The sequence below is a fragment of the Centropristis striata genome, chromosome 4 (assembly GCF_030273125.1).
Source record: "Centropristis striata isolate RG_2023a ecotype Rhode Island chromosome 4, C.striata_1.0, whole genome shotgun sequence".
NCBI lineage: Eukaryota > Metazoa > Chordata > Actinopteri > Perciformes > Serranidae > Centropristis > Centropristis striata.
In genome coordinates, this window is record NC_081520.1 from 16,304,392 (window position 1) to 16,321,595 (window position 17,204).

Sequence of the window (17,204 nt, forward strand, 5' to 3'; positions counted from 1 at the left end):
ATAAAGAGATGGCAAGGAATGGCCCATCTCTCAAGAAAGGGAAGGAGGGGTGAGTCCTTCACCCACCCCCAGGGTAGGTCACAGTCCCTGGCCTCTGACCCCTCTCTGAAAGAAGGGAATTTAGGGGAGGGAGAGAGGAACATGTCTGAGCAGAGCGAGTAGCAGAGGAGCAGAAGGAACAAAGACTCGACACAAGCAGCACGCCACGTAACACATCTACATTTAAAGTGTTAAAACAGAAGTTAAAACAATCCTCAGTAAAGCAGGAAATAACTTGCAATTTTGCAATAAAACCAGAATATAAAACCAGTCCGATCTTTGCCCCATGTTATAAATGTAATCACGCATACATATTTTTTAGTCCTGGACAGTTTCTGCAGCCTCCTTCCTGTCTTTTTGTGCAATCAACCCACACGTCATCACTTGCATACCTGAGTGATGCTGATCAGAGTCTCACTCTCTGCTGTCCAGCCTTGGAGCCACTTCAGAGGTTTGTTCATCTCTGTTGTTCTTCACTTTTCTTCTTTAATCTGCATTAAAGGGCCCGGGTGACCCCTGACCCCTCATACATCTGTCTCAGAAGGCATGTGCCTGCCAGATGTGGACATACCTGCAAAGAGCCAAGCAATTCAGTGAGGCATCAGTAGATGGCAGCACACAAAGTTTACATGCAGAAAGCAAACTAGTGTCTGAAAATAAGCAATTCTTCCAAGTCACTTAAAAAAATGAATGTGTCTTTCTTGTGAAATGTTTTAGCTACTTTGTTCAACTGGAACAAGCATTTGGTTGAGGAACTGAATCTCTGCAGAAACCATATTGTACTTAACACTTTGGTCTTACACATGTGCCATATTATCAGTGTACAACTAAAATCCTATAACTTTTCTTTTGATGAGAACGACAACCACTTAATAAATATGTAAACATAAAAGCCGATTCACTCCTCAAATGGTAAAGTAATTATTATTACAGCCAAAAATGACTTAATTCCTTTAAAAGAAAGTCAGTGACAATATGTGACTTGTTACTTCTCTTCTTGCTGCAGATGTTCAATGTGTCTATAAAAACCTCAAGGAGAAAAAGTGGGGGTAAATTGTTTTTTGTGTGGGTGTTTAAGTGTGTGTCCTCTCCAGAAATCTGGACCCAGTCAGCAGCTGTTCAACAAAATATCACATGCACATTGTTTTTTTTAACGTGCTAAAATAAATCTGTTCCACATGAGAAATGAGGGATGGTACTGAATGGTGATTGTTGAGCAGATGGTGAAGAAAGTGGTGACAATGTGCTTGATGGTGAAGGAGAGGGGACCTGAGCTGAAGACTTGAGGCTCAAGCGAGACTTGCATCACGAACGTCAATGTGCCGTTTTCAATGATAGCAGTGAGAGATATTCCAAGGAAAATAAGAGCACATTTCTGGAATTTAATGTTTTGAGATGTCCTGCACTTGTAAAAACTGTCCGGATAGCAACATGTTCTCACGGCCGTTCAAGTCACGGTCTTGAATTTTCCAATCCATCCACCAGATGATTGGTAGAAGTAGAAGATGAAGAGTAGTCAGAGTTCTCCGACCATCTGGAACAGCAAGACCAAGATCATGGCGAAGCAAATTGTGTCAAAGACGCATCTGCAGTAGTTGAAAATGTTTTAAATTTGTGCTTGGCACTTTATGAATCTGTTTCATGAATATACAGACAAGAGAGACTGAAAAAAGAGACTGAAGAGAAATAATAAAAACAACTGGAGTTCTCTGTAAGTTCTGAGAACTGTCAGACAAACATGTACACTCCTTACACGTTCAGTCCTTCTGAGAAATGGTCCAGCAGTCAAATTTACATGAGTATCTTAAGATTTGGACTAGTTTATACTCTTGTTATATTTGGCTTTATTATGACAAGAACAGTCACATCTTTAAAAGGCAACTCTCATAATAATTGTTGGTATTCAGACACCTGAGAGAACTCACTGATACTTGACTGCACTAAATTTGACTTTAAGAACAAGAGATTTGACATTTGGTATGAGAAGACTGCTGACTTGAACCTGTTTCAACTGACTCAGATCTCATGACGTTGCCTCATGAAGCCTTAAAAACCAAACCTGGCCCCTACTGACCACATCAGCTGGACCCCAGTTGGCCTCCAAAAAAGGAAGAAAAAAAAGAGCTCCAAACTTCTTCCCTCTTTTTTTCTTCATAACCCAGCTTGCCCTTCAGCTGTAAGTCAGTCCATGTAGTCAGTCTGAGCTGAGCTCTCTCTCTCTCTCTCAGATGAGGAATTTCAACCCATCCTGATCTGTAAATTCACCATACATGTATGACTTTTTCCTCCCTCCACCTCCTCCCCACCCCATCTCCTCTCGTCACTCTTCATTAGGGAAGCGGGTGCACATTTTCTCAGTCTCCGAGGCTTTCAGCGCTACAACACACTCTTTCCCTGTCCGATTAAGCACACTAACAAGCTTAGCCGATCTGTGAAAGCCAGATTTACCGCCGTTCCTCTATGCTGGTAATTATTGGCAGAGCACACTGTAACAATTCTGGTTATAAAACCGCTTACTGCTCTGTCACGGTCCACCTCCCCACTGACCTCCCAACCTCCATCCTTCCTTCACACCCTCTCTCTCTCTCTGGCCTTCTCTCTTGATCTCCTGCTCCCTCTCTTCCAGTTTAACTCCGGCTCCAGGATTCTCAGCAGAGCCAAAGAGCTAAGAGAGCCAGAGAGAGAGCCCTCTCTTCATGGAGGGGGGAAAATGCTGAGAACAAGTCAGAGTGAGAAAGGAGGCCATTGTAGGGGGCTGGCCTGGGGACAAGTCACCCATTCAGATGCGGCCAGCCGTGTACAATGGCTAAACTAACATCATTGACATTTGGAGTTGCACAAGCTTTAGAGTAAGAGGAAAGGGGAGGACTGGGGGGGGAGGCTGGCGAGAGGAGCAGCGTTGGAAAAGGCCCTTCAGAGGCACCAGTCATTGATCAAAAATTCATGTCAGCGGCTGGGATCAGACCAGCGTGCCCTCTGTTAGCTTTCATGTGCTGGAGAAACAGGGGAGGGGCGCAGAAGAAGGACGCAGAAGATCGGTGTGGAGGAGGGGAGGACATCTGAGATAGCCACCTCTTCTAAACCCTGTCCCCAAGGACCACAACACAAGGCCACCCAGGGCCACCCTAGGCCCACAGGCTGATGGAGAACAGGCGGGTGCTTGATCAAAGCTCCCAGATAGCACTGCTTGTTACACACTATTGGTTGCCATTAAGTGACACAGAGCTTTGATTAATGATAAAGTGAGCAGCCAAATGGGCTTCATGGCAGCTACTCATGAGTCATTTAACTGCTCTTGACTGATATGGATGGTTTGGTATCAGTGACAGTGGTGCACCAGAAGGAGATTTTCTGCCGTTAAAATTCCTCAGGAAAAAAGCTTCAGCATGACTAGATAGCAGCGACCTGTTTTCAGGAGATAAAGTCCAGGTCATATGGTTCTGCTTGCTGATTAGACCATTTGTCCTGAGATACAGTACATACCAGCTCCTTCAGACAACTTTCAAGCAACAAGGAGTTTTAATTGGTTATGAAACTTTAAACTTTTGCAGAGCAATTTGTATAATATCTTACAAAATGTGGCATGTGACAAGTGCTGTTTTCAAGCACCGCAGCACAGTGTTTTAACCGCTGTTTTACCTAACAGAACAAGTGCTCACTATTCTAAAAGAACAGGATTAGAAATACTACTACCAGACATACTGTAACTTCCAACAGCAGAACACAAACACCAGTCTGCTGCTTGAAAGGCCAAGAATTAGACTCATCAGCAACCTACCTAACAAGCAACATATGCAGCTTTTAACATTACATTTCATAGCAAATCAATCAGAAGACACAGAGGAGAGTTTTCTTTATTATTTTCACTTTTTCCCCTAACTTATACACACATGCAGAGGCAAAACAGTTTGCAAATTTTTTTCCAAAATTATTTTCACTGTGAGTCATCCTGTCCAGGTGTTCAGAGCCAAAAATAAGACACATTTTGAAACCAGGTTGCTCAGAATAATTATGTTTTTGCCTTTTCCCCCCCATTTTTCTGTTAACCATTTATCTCTGATACAAGGAGTTAGTTTTCGTTGGGTTCATGAACTATATACAACTCTTAAATTATAAATATAAACAACTCTTAAACCCTTAAATCATTATGATCAACATCCTTCCAGAAGAAACTGTTTATGTTAACTGTACGCCCAAGCACAGTTTCAGCAAGGATCACCTGTAAGAAGCAACAGGTGATGGAGTGAGCACCCAGCGATCACAGAAAGAGCTGGCAGCACTGTGGGTGGAAGAATGTTGAATCGTTGGCTGGAGGGCTCAATTTTAGGATCCAAATGTTAATCAGGGCTGCCACGGAGCCAAGATTTTGATGCTGTTCCACCATCTTTTTGGCCCACAGTTATCTGGTCAAACAACTGGGACGAGGAGTTGCTGTGGTCTGAGTCCTGCAGCTGGCAACATCTCCGGAGGACAGAGTCCAGGGAGCTCCAGGGAACGGCCACATCAACACGCGCCTGCCTGATGACGTCCACGGGCTGAGGGGAAGCTTGTGAAGGCACCCACCTTGTTTAAACAAGCCTGTGCGTGCAGATGAAGGCGTAAACAGGACCGGACCACCTAGCCTGTGCTGCCTTGCCTGCCAGCCTGGAGACAGCCTGGCGTGGTGTTGCCATATTCCTGCCCGGACCATAGTAGCGTAGCACCTTAGCGTCATCTTGAAGGTCTTGCCTCCTGTTCTGCCTGCATGCTGGGACCCTCGAGAGCAAACCCCCCCTCCCTTCACTCATGCCTGTGATTCTGCAGGGCCAGCTCAGTCTCTTGAATGCAATAACAGCTGCTAAAAGCAACAAACTGAGAACCTGATATATACTCTGAAGGACTGACCCCTGCTCATGAATCAGCCCGTGGACAGGAGGTACTTGAGCGTGGGTCATGAACACAGTTCCCTGCAATGCCCCATAGATCCCCTTGCCTAACCACGAGGCTATTTTTGGGTCAGCCTCCACGCATCAAAAGGCCTCCAAATGTCTGTTCGGCGAAGAGAATGTCGTCGGGTTGATTTAAAGCAGATGATGTTTTGTGGGTTTTTTTGGTTCTGAAATTATATTGTTTTTCATGTTGTTATGTTTATTTTTGAATCCAGTCATTTAGTGTGTTTGGGCATTTGTTCAAAGATGTATCACAACAACGCTCAGAAAGCCTTGACGCAACGTCCAAGACAGATGCTTTTCATAAGACACTTAAATTACAGGATGAAGCTGTTGATGTGTAGCCATAGCTGTTGGTATGTTTGGACAAGAAATGAGGCGTTCACCCATATTACACTCACAGAGATGAATAGACATATGCATGCTGTGTGTGTACGGACATTAACACGTACTGCAACCCGCTCGCCGAGGGCCAGCGGTTCCTTCGTCATGCATTCCCAGGGTGCATCGCTTTCTGACAGCTGTGGGGGCCTGTTAACACCCCGATCACCGATGTGATTATGACTCTCTTAAGATACTGAACCACACGCAGCTCCTGTTGGACAAAGACGGGCTTGTCCACGCCGCCCGGGAGATCCTGACACAACCCCAGCTGGAACAGACGGTACATTTATCTGGGCCGGTGTCCAGCTCACCTTCTGTGTCCTGGGAGGTTAGGGGCACAGGGAGCTATGTTCCCCTTGGCGAACAGAGAAGGGGGTGTTACAATTGATACTCACACTGTATACAATCAACACTCCTAACATGCCACGGTGGGCCACCCCCGGAGCAAAGGCCACCCAACGGACTCGACTCCTGGATACAGGGATCCGTGCTGTTAAATGTTTTTTCCATTTGTTGATGTTTTGAAATTTTTGCAATCTGTGTGTGTCCCGGGATTTCAATGTGTATTTTCAATTTAATATCAGCGACTCCACATGGGTGATGGGAAATGGGTAAAACATCCCTGTCCTTCAAAATCGAGGGATGTCCTGCCAACACCTCAGTGCATCTGGCATAGACATTTCTGCAGCAGTGATTAAAAAGCAATTTTATAGCTCACATGGAAATTGTGGCCACTGAGTGCTTGGTAATGAGCGTCTCTTGTGGTTTATTTCACCTGAGACATGACTAAGGGGTTTAATCTTCCACAAACGGCAGAAAATGTGGGCCTGCACCGCTGTGTAAAGTTGAAATGTTGCTGCACTGACAGCAGGTCAATACGAGCAACATGATGTCATCGAGGAGGAGGAAGTAGAACATCCAAGAAACAATTTAACTGCTGGGCGTCAAACCAGTGTTTGAGTTTTCAGACCTGACAGCATTCTTGCTTCATTACAACGGCAACAACTGTATATATGTTGGACATCTTACAGGTATGACATGATGCCCATTAAAAATAAATGCATCTGCACAGTCTCTGCAGTGCGGAGCAGAGGCCTCTTTATTAGCCAAAGTATTTCATGTTGTGAGAAAATTAAGGATTTCATTCCAAAATCACCCACCTAATCTATTAAAGGTTGTCTAATCTATTAAACCTTTAATGTTTGTAACTTTCTCTTTTGTGGAAGACAGAAGCTGTCAGTTTGGATTCACAGAAAATGTAATCAATACTAATGGAGACCTAAATCATGGCAAAAACAATGTTAAATTCATCATAGAAACTTTTCAAACCATGGTCTAAACAATCACTACTGCCAGTAAATGACTAAATCTGTAATCTACTCATGACGTAGCATCTGAGGCATTAGTAGGGAATGTTAGGAAGTAAGCATTTAGCTATGTTGTGGGGAAACTACGAGTGTGAACACTGAACACGCAAAAGACATAACTTCCACGGACGTAATTTTTTTGGGGGGGGACAGGGGACATGTCCCCTGCACTTTTTCAAAAGACCGTTTTTGTCCCCCACAGTTTTTACCGTCCAAAAGAGAGACGTCAGGGACTAGGACCAAGCGGTAAACGGCCGCTCAAGCTTAAACCTGTGATTTTATACATCCATACTCATAATTGTGAAACTAAGTTTTTTCCTCCATAATCATATAATCAAAATTGATGATTGTTACACCGCAAATTGTCACACTGTTCATGTTATGCATCAATATATTTTTGTCAGGTGACGGATAGTAGAGATGCAGAAGGAGGTAGAGGAGGAGAAGCTGGAGGAGATGGAGGAGGAGAGGCTGGAGGAGGTAAAGAAGGAGGAGAGGCTGGAGGAGATGGACGAGGAGAGGCTGGAGGAGGTAGAGGAGGAGAAGCTGGAAGAGGAGAAGCTGGAGGAGAGTCTGGAAGAGGAGATGGAGGAGGAGGAGAGGCTGGAGGAGAAGATGGAGGAGGAGGAGAGGCTGGAGGAGATGGACGAGGAGAGAGGCTGGAGGAGATACAGGAGGAGGAGAGGCTGGAGGAGGTAGAGAAGGAGAAGAGGCTGGAGGAGAGGCTGGAGGAGGTGGACGAGGAGAAGCTGGAGGAGGTAGAGGAGGAGAAGCTGGAAGAGGAGAAGCTGGAGGAGAGTCTGGAGGAGGAGATGGAGGAGGAGGAGAGGCTGGAGGAGATACAGGAGGAGGAGAGGCTGGAGATTGAAGAGGAGAGGCTGGAGGAGGTAGAGGAGGAGAGGCTGGAGGAGATGGAGGAGGAGAGGCTGGAGGAGATGGAGGAGGAGAGGCTGGAGGAGGTGGAGGAGGAGAGGCTGGAGGAGATGGAAGAGGAGAGGCTGGAGGAGATGGAGGAGGAGAGGCTGGAGGCTACATGCTACATGCTTTACAAAAGGTCAAAGCAAAAAGGGAACAGTAAACTTAAAAGTAACAATAGAAAACTAGAAGAACTACTAGAAAACTTAAGATACTTGTGTCCCCCCCACCTCTGAAATCAACATTTTGTCCGTGGTAACTTCTGTTGTATTTTTCAAATGTCCATCTAATTTCAGTCACCTGTCTGCAATTGTGTTCTCTGAGCTCACACCTCACCTTTGACCTTAAGCTTTTTGTAGACATCTCAGGGTGTATTAACAGCGCTCCCATTTCTGTTTTTCATCGGCACATAGAACAGATCAGAGAAACAGGAAGTGGCCTGGAGCAATCAGAAGGATCAGACATCTCTCTCTATCCGTCCTTCTCTCTTGTCTCTCCGTCTCGGTTCGTGCAGATCGTCCGTCCTGAACTGCTCTGGCCCGGTCCTGGCTGCTCCAACAACATAATTCAATTGTCTTTTTATCCACAGGCGATGAATAACCTCTGAATAGTAAATCAGCGCCGTGGCGTCTCATCTGTGGACTGGAGCGCGGCTCTGATGGGTCCACAGGGGCTTGGATGGAGAGAGACCAAGCAGGCTCGATTCCATCCCCTGCTGGTGCAAATCAAAATAAAAGCCCCTCTGAAAGGCTCAGCATGTGCTCAAGTCATTTGAGGCTCTGTCAAGAAAATACATCCCTGATTCTCATCCACATATTGACAGACAGACAAATCAAAAGTGTCTTCCTGTCTCAATCTTACCCTCTCAATCTCACCACTGTCACTGGTTGCACAGAGTGTGATGAAACACAGCAGGGAGAAGGATGAGTTGTCAAATTTGTGTATGTTTTACATTAATATATCGTTGCAGTAGCGCACAAGAAAAACAAAAGTCGAGCTTCCTTGGCCACCGTACAGCGTTTACACAAACAGGTATGCACCAAACAGAGCTGCTCTGCTATATGTAAATGAGTGTGTTTGCATGTGTGTGTAATGAAGGGGGTGTCTCTCCCAGCAGCAGATGTTGGTGTTTTGTCAGAATAATTTGGTGGGAATTTTCATGAGCTGCACGAAGCCACAGCTGGGTTACAGGTGGGGAGAAGGGGTGGGGATGGGAGGCTTGGGTGGGTGGTGGTGGGGAGGGTAAAGTAAGAGCGGAACCCCGAGACCCCTCGAGGACAAAACCTCATTCTGGGCCAAAACCAGACAGAGAGATAGACATACAGACAGACAGAGGGAGGTTGGCTCTGGATGGATACAGCAATTTTCCAAATTATTATACCCCTCAGCATATACTTCATGTCCTGTGTCACTGATGACAATACAGGTCTGTCAACGCTCATTATTTTTTTTCTGCATTTACAATTTCCAGCATGGATGCACCCACTGACCAGACTCAACGCATGCTCAGACAAATGCAGGGGGGTTTTCTGCAAGCACAAGCTCCCCTCAACTCTGTTTTAAAGTATATGAGGCAACAAGAGAGAAAAGAAATTTTAAAAAGAAAGCAAGACATACAGAGTGGCAATTACCTCAGCTCTTGGCAGGGGCTCTAATTAAAACCAAACTTGTTTCCTTCAGTGAACAAACATGACAGGCGCTGAGCAGAGGAGCTTTTTTTCCACTCCTGCCAAAATATTAAGTGAGTGCAGGTGCTCCAGGAATGTCTACAAGGGAGGGGGGCAAGGCAGAGCTGACCTTTTTCTCTCTCCATTGTGTATGTGAGTCTCCATATGTGTGTTTATTTATGTATTTGCGCATGTGTTTCCTCCAACCCCTGACTGTTTTCACGCATGCTTTAGTTGCACGGCAGAGGAGCACACCCAGCAGTTTGTCTTAGCGCCCCTCTGCAGCTTCGCTGTGGTAGAAAACTGGAGCAAAAGCAAATGATTGTTATGTTATTCGGGAGAGGCTGGGGGCTGCCCTAAGCAGGACCATATGCAAGGGTCCTGGCGGCTCCTGGGCCCGAGTGAGGGAGGCTCGGTAGCCCCAGTGGAGCCTCTGACAGGATTCACAGAGGCCTGGCAGACGGGACAATTTCCTCTCTGCACCCCTGACAACACAATGAATACAACAGCACCTGATCACTGTCATATAAATGCTTCTCTGGTAAAGATATACCTCTTAAAAGACCATAAAGGGACATATGAGTACCACCTACACACTTTTTCTTATAAAGGAAGAATCTCGTCATTTTGCTTACCTCACTGACATCAAGGTGCCAAATCAGCTACACAATGGCACCCCAAGGGATCTTGCTGTCAAACGTGATTGGATTCAGGGCTTTGTGCTCAAGAGCCAGGCTCTCTAATCACTGCGCCACCCCACTGCCCTAATAATTGTTCATAGTTCATTATTAATGTCCATCCAAGGCAATAACTCATGCTCATTAGTGTAGTTGAGCATTTAAACAGTTCCGTTCCTGGAAGTTTGCAGTCACTGTAGCATATCTCCCAGCCGTCAGCAGCAGAGGGGATGGAGGTTGAGGAAATGCAGGCCTCCAGTGCAGGTGGGGTGTGATATTTTGGCAACTTCCTGTAGGTCAGACATGCCTCACTAAAGGGGTGATGGGTAGAATGGGACACCTGGTCCAGATTGACATCTTGGGGCCGGGCAACCAGGTGAACTGCCTGAGGACAGCTGTCTTAAATGAGGCTGCAGTGCCAAGAAAGAGATACTTTTGGAGGTCCTGAGTTGTTTGAATGAGCAAACATAGATGGGTACTTCGCCAAAAACCACAGGACAACTACTAAACTGGACGCAGCAGACAGGGAGACAGTTTTCATCTGCCACTAAAGATAAAACGCAATGCAAACAATTTACATCTGGCTCTTCCCAACTTGAGACCTTTTTTTTTTTCATTTACAGTCATGGGTCTGAAACTCTCGGCCCAATTGTGGCCCTCGTGACTATATTTTGTGGCCCCCACCTTGATATGAAAGTTTAATGTGAGTTTTATATGAATGGCACTTTACCGTGTTGTGTGTGGAAAGTCGCTTTAATTACTTTTTTTGGTAATTTTGTGTCTATTTTGGTACTTGTCTTTTTTTTATATAATTTTGTGTCTCTTTTAATAATTGTGTGTCTTTTTTGGTAATTTGGTGTCTTTTTTTAAGTAATTTAGTGTTTTTTCAGTCATTTTGTCTTTTTTTGTAATTTTGTGTCTTTTTTTAGTCATTTTGTGTCTTTTTTTGGTCATTTTGATACTGCCTCCAGCGGCCCCCAGGTTTGAGACCCCTGCTCTAACTGAAACACACCAAATAGACACAACCAGCAAACCACTCAGCTTTCCATTTTAGGCTTGTCTATTGTACTTTTTACTTGACTTCTAGTCACAAACCAGTGTCCTACACAGAAATTCCATTTGCCTCCTACTGAGATCAGCTAAAAAAAGTTGGACCAAGGCAAAGGAGAGTTTCAAATGTCTTTTAGTAAAACTTACCAGCAGGCTGTTATAATCCAGGAGAACTCTCCTCATTGAGAGTAGGGCAGGCAAAGCTTGGCCACAGAGAAAAGGCCAACAAGTTGTACCACTATGGTGAACTGACCAAGAAGAGCCAGCCTGAAGAGCCGGAGTATATCTACCGCAGGACCTTTATTAGTGGATGGGTCTCAGGTGTGCAGGTTGATTAGCAGCAGAAGTGAAAAGAAGGAATGCTCCGCCCACACACACAAACACACACACACACACACACACACACACACACACACACATACAGAAAAAGATTACAAACAGGAGACCAAACAAAAACACAAGGGAAGAATAAACAACGAGAAACACAAGAAATGAGGGAGAGCCACACACTGCATGGAAAGATAATTTCACTTGAGAAGATTTCTTAAATTAAGATGATTAAATCTAGAAATAAGCATGTTGTATGCTTAAAATGAGAAATTAACTCTTAAAACAAGATGAATTAAAGCTGCAAGCAGCGATGAACTGGCCCGAGCAGAGTGACCTGTAAATTATTTGTTTCTTAACAAGATAAAAAAAACTTTAGATTTAGAAGTGTTTTAAGAGTTATTTCTTATTTTAAGCATTCAACATGCTTATTTCTAGATTTAACAATCTTAATTAAAGAAATCTTCTCAAGTGAAATTATCCGGCCATGCAGCAAGATCATTTCCCTCAGATTTAGTGTTTTTATCTTGTTTTTAGACACACCTTTTTTGCAGTGCAGTATTATTGAGTAGATGTAACTATAATCACCCATCGCAACCTACTCAGTAATTAAAGCATTGCAGTTTTTTTCATCCCAAAGGTCTGTGAATTTAAACTGACCGCCCCTTTCAGACGTGCCCTGTCTACCCTTTCTGGCTCTGGTTAAATGCTGGCACTCCTGGTCACGTCTGCCTCTCACATTCCTCCTGAGTCCCGCCTCGCAGGGCCAGGCGTCTTGGCACAGTGTTGACGGGGAATTTTCCACAGGTCGACAGTGGAAGGGGCACACAGGCCTACCTTTGTCTGTGCCCGCGCTCTGCCTCCTTCTCTGCAGACCCTGCTCTCTCACAGGCACACAGACACACACACTGTATCTGCCATCACACAGGGCTCACAAATACACTCACAGCAAACAGGGACATTAAGCTAGATCCAGATGTTGGCATTTTAAGTCCGTGCTGTATTTTCTCATTTGACACTCGCCTCAAGATATACATATATATATATATATATATCCATGAATGCATTGTCATAAATACACTTTATTTAGATTACACCTGCACCTACACCTGAATTTTGCAGTATCACAAAAAATGCATGAAGTGAAATGCATAAAATCAGTTATGTTTACAGCTGTGATCCATCGGTTGAGACATCGTTGCTGTAAAAAGAATCTTCTCTTTCACTTTTTATATGAAGTCTGTTGATCATTAGCAGGTGCAACAGGTCTCATCTGGATATAACAGGTTCAAGAAGATAAAACTAATGTAGCCTCAGTAGACAAAAAGACGTTCTAGCACTAAGCATTGCATATAGCCTGGATATTGTCACTTAGACAACAGACAAACAAACAGCCTGTAGTTCTGTTGCTATGTTACACACACACACACACACACACACACACACACACACACACACACACACACAACACAACTATGTTTGCATCAATTTCAAATCACAATATGATTTGAAAACTACCAATTTGATGAAAATATAACATTAAAAATAGATGTCACTCACTTGGTGACTCAGTTCAAACCCTGTTGGTCTGTTTGTGTGTATGTAGCTGCACTACAGCCACTCTGAGTGCCTACTTAGGTTAAATATGTTCAAGAAAGATTCTGTTGAGTCAACTTGTACATGAATAGACTGTAATCACTGTGTTAGAAGGAAATAGGCATACCAGACCTCTTTTTTTATAAATAAAATAAATGAATACACCAACATTGGTACTCCTCAAACAGCCTAATTGTTGTATGCTACATTATTGTGTTTGGTTTTTTTTTCTTTTTAAAACTGAATTATTGTATTGTTTTGATAGGAAAAACTTTAGAGCATTTCAACAGTTCCTGCAGACAACATGTGTTCACAGAAAAATATACCATTAAAGATACATTATGCAATTTTTGTCTCTTTCCTAGGTCTTCTCATACCAACGCATACCAACACTAACTCAAAGTATTTTTTTTCAGTACTTGACAAGTTGGAACAATACTATGTAGTCGGCTACTTTTCTTGCATACTGCAGCTTTAAAGTTTGTCTGACATGTTCTAAATGTCAATTAACATAAATGTAATTTTAACCTGAGTGTTAAATTTTAAAAGTGTTGCTTTTTTTCCAGTTGCACAGTCCAGACTCTGCTGAACCTTTGGAAAAAATATCCTTTTTGCTTTGACCTCAGTGCAAGACTTGGGGACAAGGCTTCCTTCTGATTTGCATTTGCCAAGAAGCTGTGAAACAGTCTAGAAATATTTTTTTGTGTTTTTTTAAAATTGCCTTCATGTGTTCTTTATTCCTGTTCCCATATACATTCCATCTTTTCTAGACTTTGCTGACCGCCTATTAAAAGACAGACACATTAAAAAAATCCTTCCATTTATCGATCATTAAATAATTTTATATAAAAGCAAACCTAACAGTTTACTCTCATGCACAGTCTGAACCCCTTTTAAAACAACAATGGCCTACACACTCGTAGGCAGAACCATGTTGCACAATGTGTTTATAAAGGGGGTAACGCCACAAATTGAATTTACTGATATGAATCGTTTTGAAAATGTTTTAACCTTTTATGGTAGGTAAAGAAGTAAAGAATGCAACCGCTTTTAAATGTAATTTCTCTTATCGCTGCTCTAAAAGATGTGCAGTTGGCACTAAATCCTGGCAGTCAGGGTTAAAAATGGTTGTTAGTGCTTAGTACAAGTTGACCTGATGAGTGGGGCTCAGAGATTATTCCCATGTAAAGACAGAAGCTTTTCACCCGCTCCCCGTTTGTTACCCGCCGGGCCGCTCTGAGGCCCCCTGGTGGTGGGGTAATTAAAGTACCATAGCCCAGCCAAGCTGCAGTAACACTCCCAAATCCAGAGAGAATGACCGGAGCCGTGGGTGCTCCTAATCCTGTTTGCGGCCATCGGGAACTACTCCAGTCCCAGCCGGAAGACGGGGAGGTCGGGGACAGTGGACAATAGCCCAGCGGAGGGAGAGGGAACGAGGGAGGGTGGGAAGGAGTGTGAGGGACAGCGAACCTGCATTCACCCTCACTCCACGGCTCCCTCTGTTTCACTGCTTTTGTTGGTGAAAAAAAAATCTGCAGAACCTCCCTCTTCTCTTTACCATTGTCATGGCATATCTGAAAGGGTCAACCTCCTTTTTTTTTTTACAGTCAGTTCACTGAGCAGGAAAAGGGCACGGCAGTAAACAGCTCAGCAAATGAACTAGCCAAGTAAGGTTCATTTTCTAAAGTGGACTTTAGTCACACAAGTGTTTCATAAGTTTCATGTCATAAAAATTCTAATTTGTTAAATTTATGACCGCTCTTTCAGCGTGCACAGAGTTACCTTTGAGAATAAGTTTGCACAAGTTCATGGACGTAATGGATATTGAATAGCAGCAGCTGACCTACACTAGATTATCCCTTTACCATTCGCGTTCAAAGCTGAATTTGTGTAGCCTCGCATGACCTGCCCTTTATCTTAACAAGCTGAACTCATGAAATGCTCTCTCACCAGCCTCCCTGCTCATATGGACAATAATCCCCTGCCTTGGGAAGACAGAGCAAGAGAGAAAAGGGCACAGTGGTAATCCAGCCCGCAGGTTTGTCCCCCTCTTCTCCCCTCTCTTCAGGGGGCTCTGACCGGCCCCGCCCTCCCCTGAACGCCCCAGCACCAACCCAAAAAATCCAATTAGACTCCTTCATTAACAAACCCAGCGGGAGAGGCACAAACAGGGCCCTGTGCACAGCCACATGCTGAAATGCACACATGTACACACACGCACTGTGACCTGCACCTGTGCGTTCTCCCACGCCGTGAGGTGCAGACAGGACCGAGGGCGCGACAAACGCTTTCGGGAGTACGTTGACTCATTTCCGACAAGGCTGCTGAAAACTTTACGAAATGTCCAGCTCCGCACAGGCTGAGCTCTGTGCTTGATTTTCCATGATGCTATGTCCCCAGTGGACAGACACAACACTATGTCTGACTGTGACACCCTCTTACAGCATGTGCACTACCTCACTGCTCAGGCTCTCACCACCCTCTGAGTGACTGGACCAAGAGGAACCAGCACGAGGTTGGACAGAGAAAATCGTGCCAAGAGATCATTTCTTTGTATGTTGCCATCAAAATGATATCAAATTTTGGCATGTTATACCTCCATAAGTACACTGCAAAAACCAACTGACAAAAAATAAGAAATAAATAGCTAGAATTAGGAAATACATGCTCGAAACAAGTCAAATTATCTGCCAGTGCAGTAAGTAAATGTTTCTTTGTGAGAACAACGATGTCTTGAAATGAATCCAAATACACCAAGTATATTACTATATTACAAATACTTATTTTGAGCAATTGTGGCTTGAATAGCCCGACTGTAGTAACATTAGAATAAGCCAAAAATATTTGAAACAACCACGTTGGTGGTAGAAAATGCTTTTGAAATAACATTCAAACTACATGCAATTAAAACTCTCAATTGGAGCCAATAATTTAGGTAAAAACTCACTTTATTCAACAGTTGAATAGCTTGAAAAGCGTGAAAAAGCTCACAATGTCAATTAAGGTACTATTGCTAGATATAAGAAGAAAAGACTTAGTAAGCTTCATGTTTTTTGGAGTGTAATTTAATGTTGGGTTGCAAGGTTCCAGTTTTACCACTTAACTTTAGTAAAAAAACGTTGATCTGTAAAGTTTTTTGTCCTTGATGTTAAAAACCACGTAGATCCGCCATTGGGAAGAGAGCGGACATGCATCCTGATGTTTGAAGTTATGTCAGGAATTACTGTTTTTTAAGTGAAACCTTTTTCTTTTTACCTAAACTTAACCAAGTAGTTTTGGTGCTTAGCTTTAAACAAAGTCTCACGGTTTTGCAACATGTTTAAAGCAGCAATCATCACATGTCACAATTAGAACATGTTGGAGCATTTAAGGAACGTATACCTTACATTTTGTTTTTATTTTATCCAATGACAGCTGGTAATTGTTAAGGCTGTAAAACCTTGACAGTTTTACGGAATATATTGCTGGCTCAGTTTCTGGCTCATCTTTGATTTTTTTTCTTTATTATTGTGCACTGGAGAGGAGCGGCAGGAAAAAAAGGCTGAGACGAGGAAAATCATGTCAGTAAGTTCAACCAAAGCGCTCTCACCCTTCACTCTTAATTCAAGCCTTTACGCTCTGGTTCCTCTGGTCAGGATAAATAATTACAAGCACCATTTATTCCAACACCACTGTGCTATAACGGGAAATCCAAAGTAATTAGGAATAACAGTAACTGTACTAATCACTTTCACTGAACCATGATGAACTGTATCTCTCGGTCGGATTGTTTTTGATGTTTTGTTTTCTTCTCATGCTTAAAAACTATAATTGTTCACTTCTAGGGCAAATAAACCTGAACCTTGAGCCTTGCATTCTCCTGATGAGGAGCCCACTTGGCCAGCACCCTCGCTGCTGATCTGGTCCAAGTAATCTACGTCCAATGTTGGCCCGGGAGAGTGTACAGGGTGGGGGAGCAACATGAAGCGGGAAGCTGCTGTTGAGATGGCAGGTTAGCAGTTGGCTACAAGCTGGTATCCACAACTGGTGCTGGCCAGAGTAAACAGTGCCTGGCAGCCCATCTCTACACATACACCCTCCTTAGACACTCTGCTCCCTCCTTGTGTCACACATTTCGCTGACACTCCAAATAGAAATGGAAAACATGTGCTCACATGAGGAGTCAAAGGGGAGAGAAGTGTACATAGTGCTCTGTTGTTCCCACAGTGAAGGATACATAATGCCTCTCAACTTTTTCTTCAGGCTCAGCCCTTA

General features: G+C 43.7%; 1 protein-coding gene across 1 annotated transcript in view; it reads right to left on the reverse strand.

Annotated features, from left to right (window-relative positions):
* The window catches only part of cdon (cell adhesion associated, oncogene regulated), an 89,561-nt gene extending 78,287 nt beyond the window's left edge, over positions 1–11,274 (reverse strand). The window contains exons 1-2 of the mRNA XM_059331458.1: positions 11,175–11,274; positions 432–610 (exon numbers count right to left, since the gene is read on the reverse strand). The gene's annotated coding sequence lies outside the window, so the exon portion shown is untranslated. The remainder of the gene's footprint in view (positions 1–431; positions 611–11,174) is intronic.
* Positions 11,275–17,204: the final 5,930 nt, after the last annotated feature.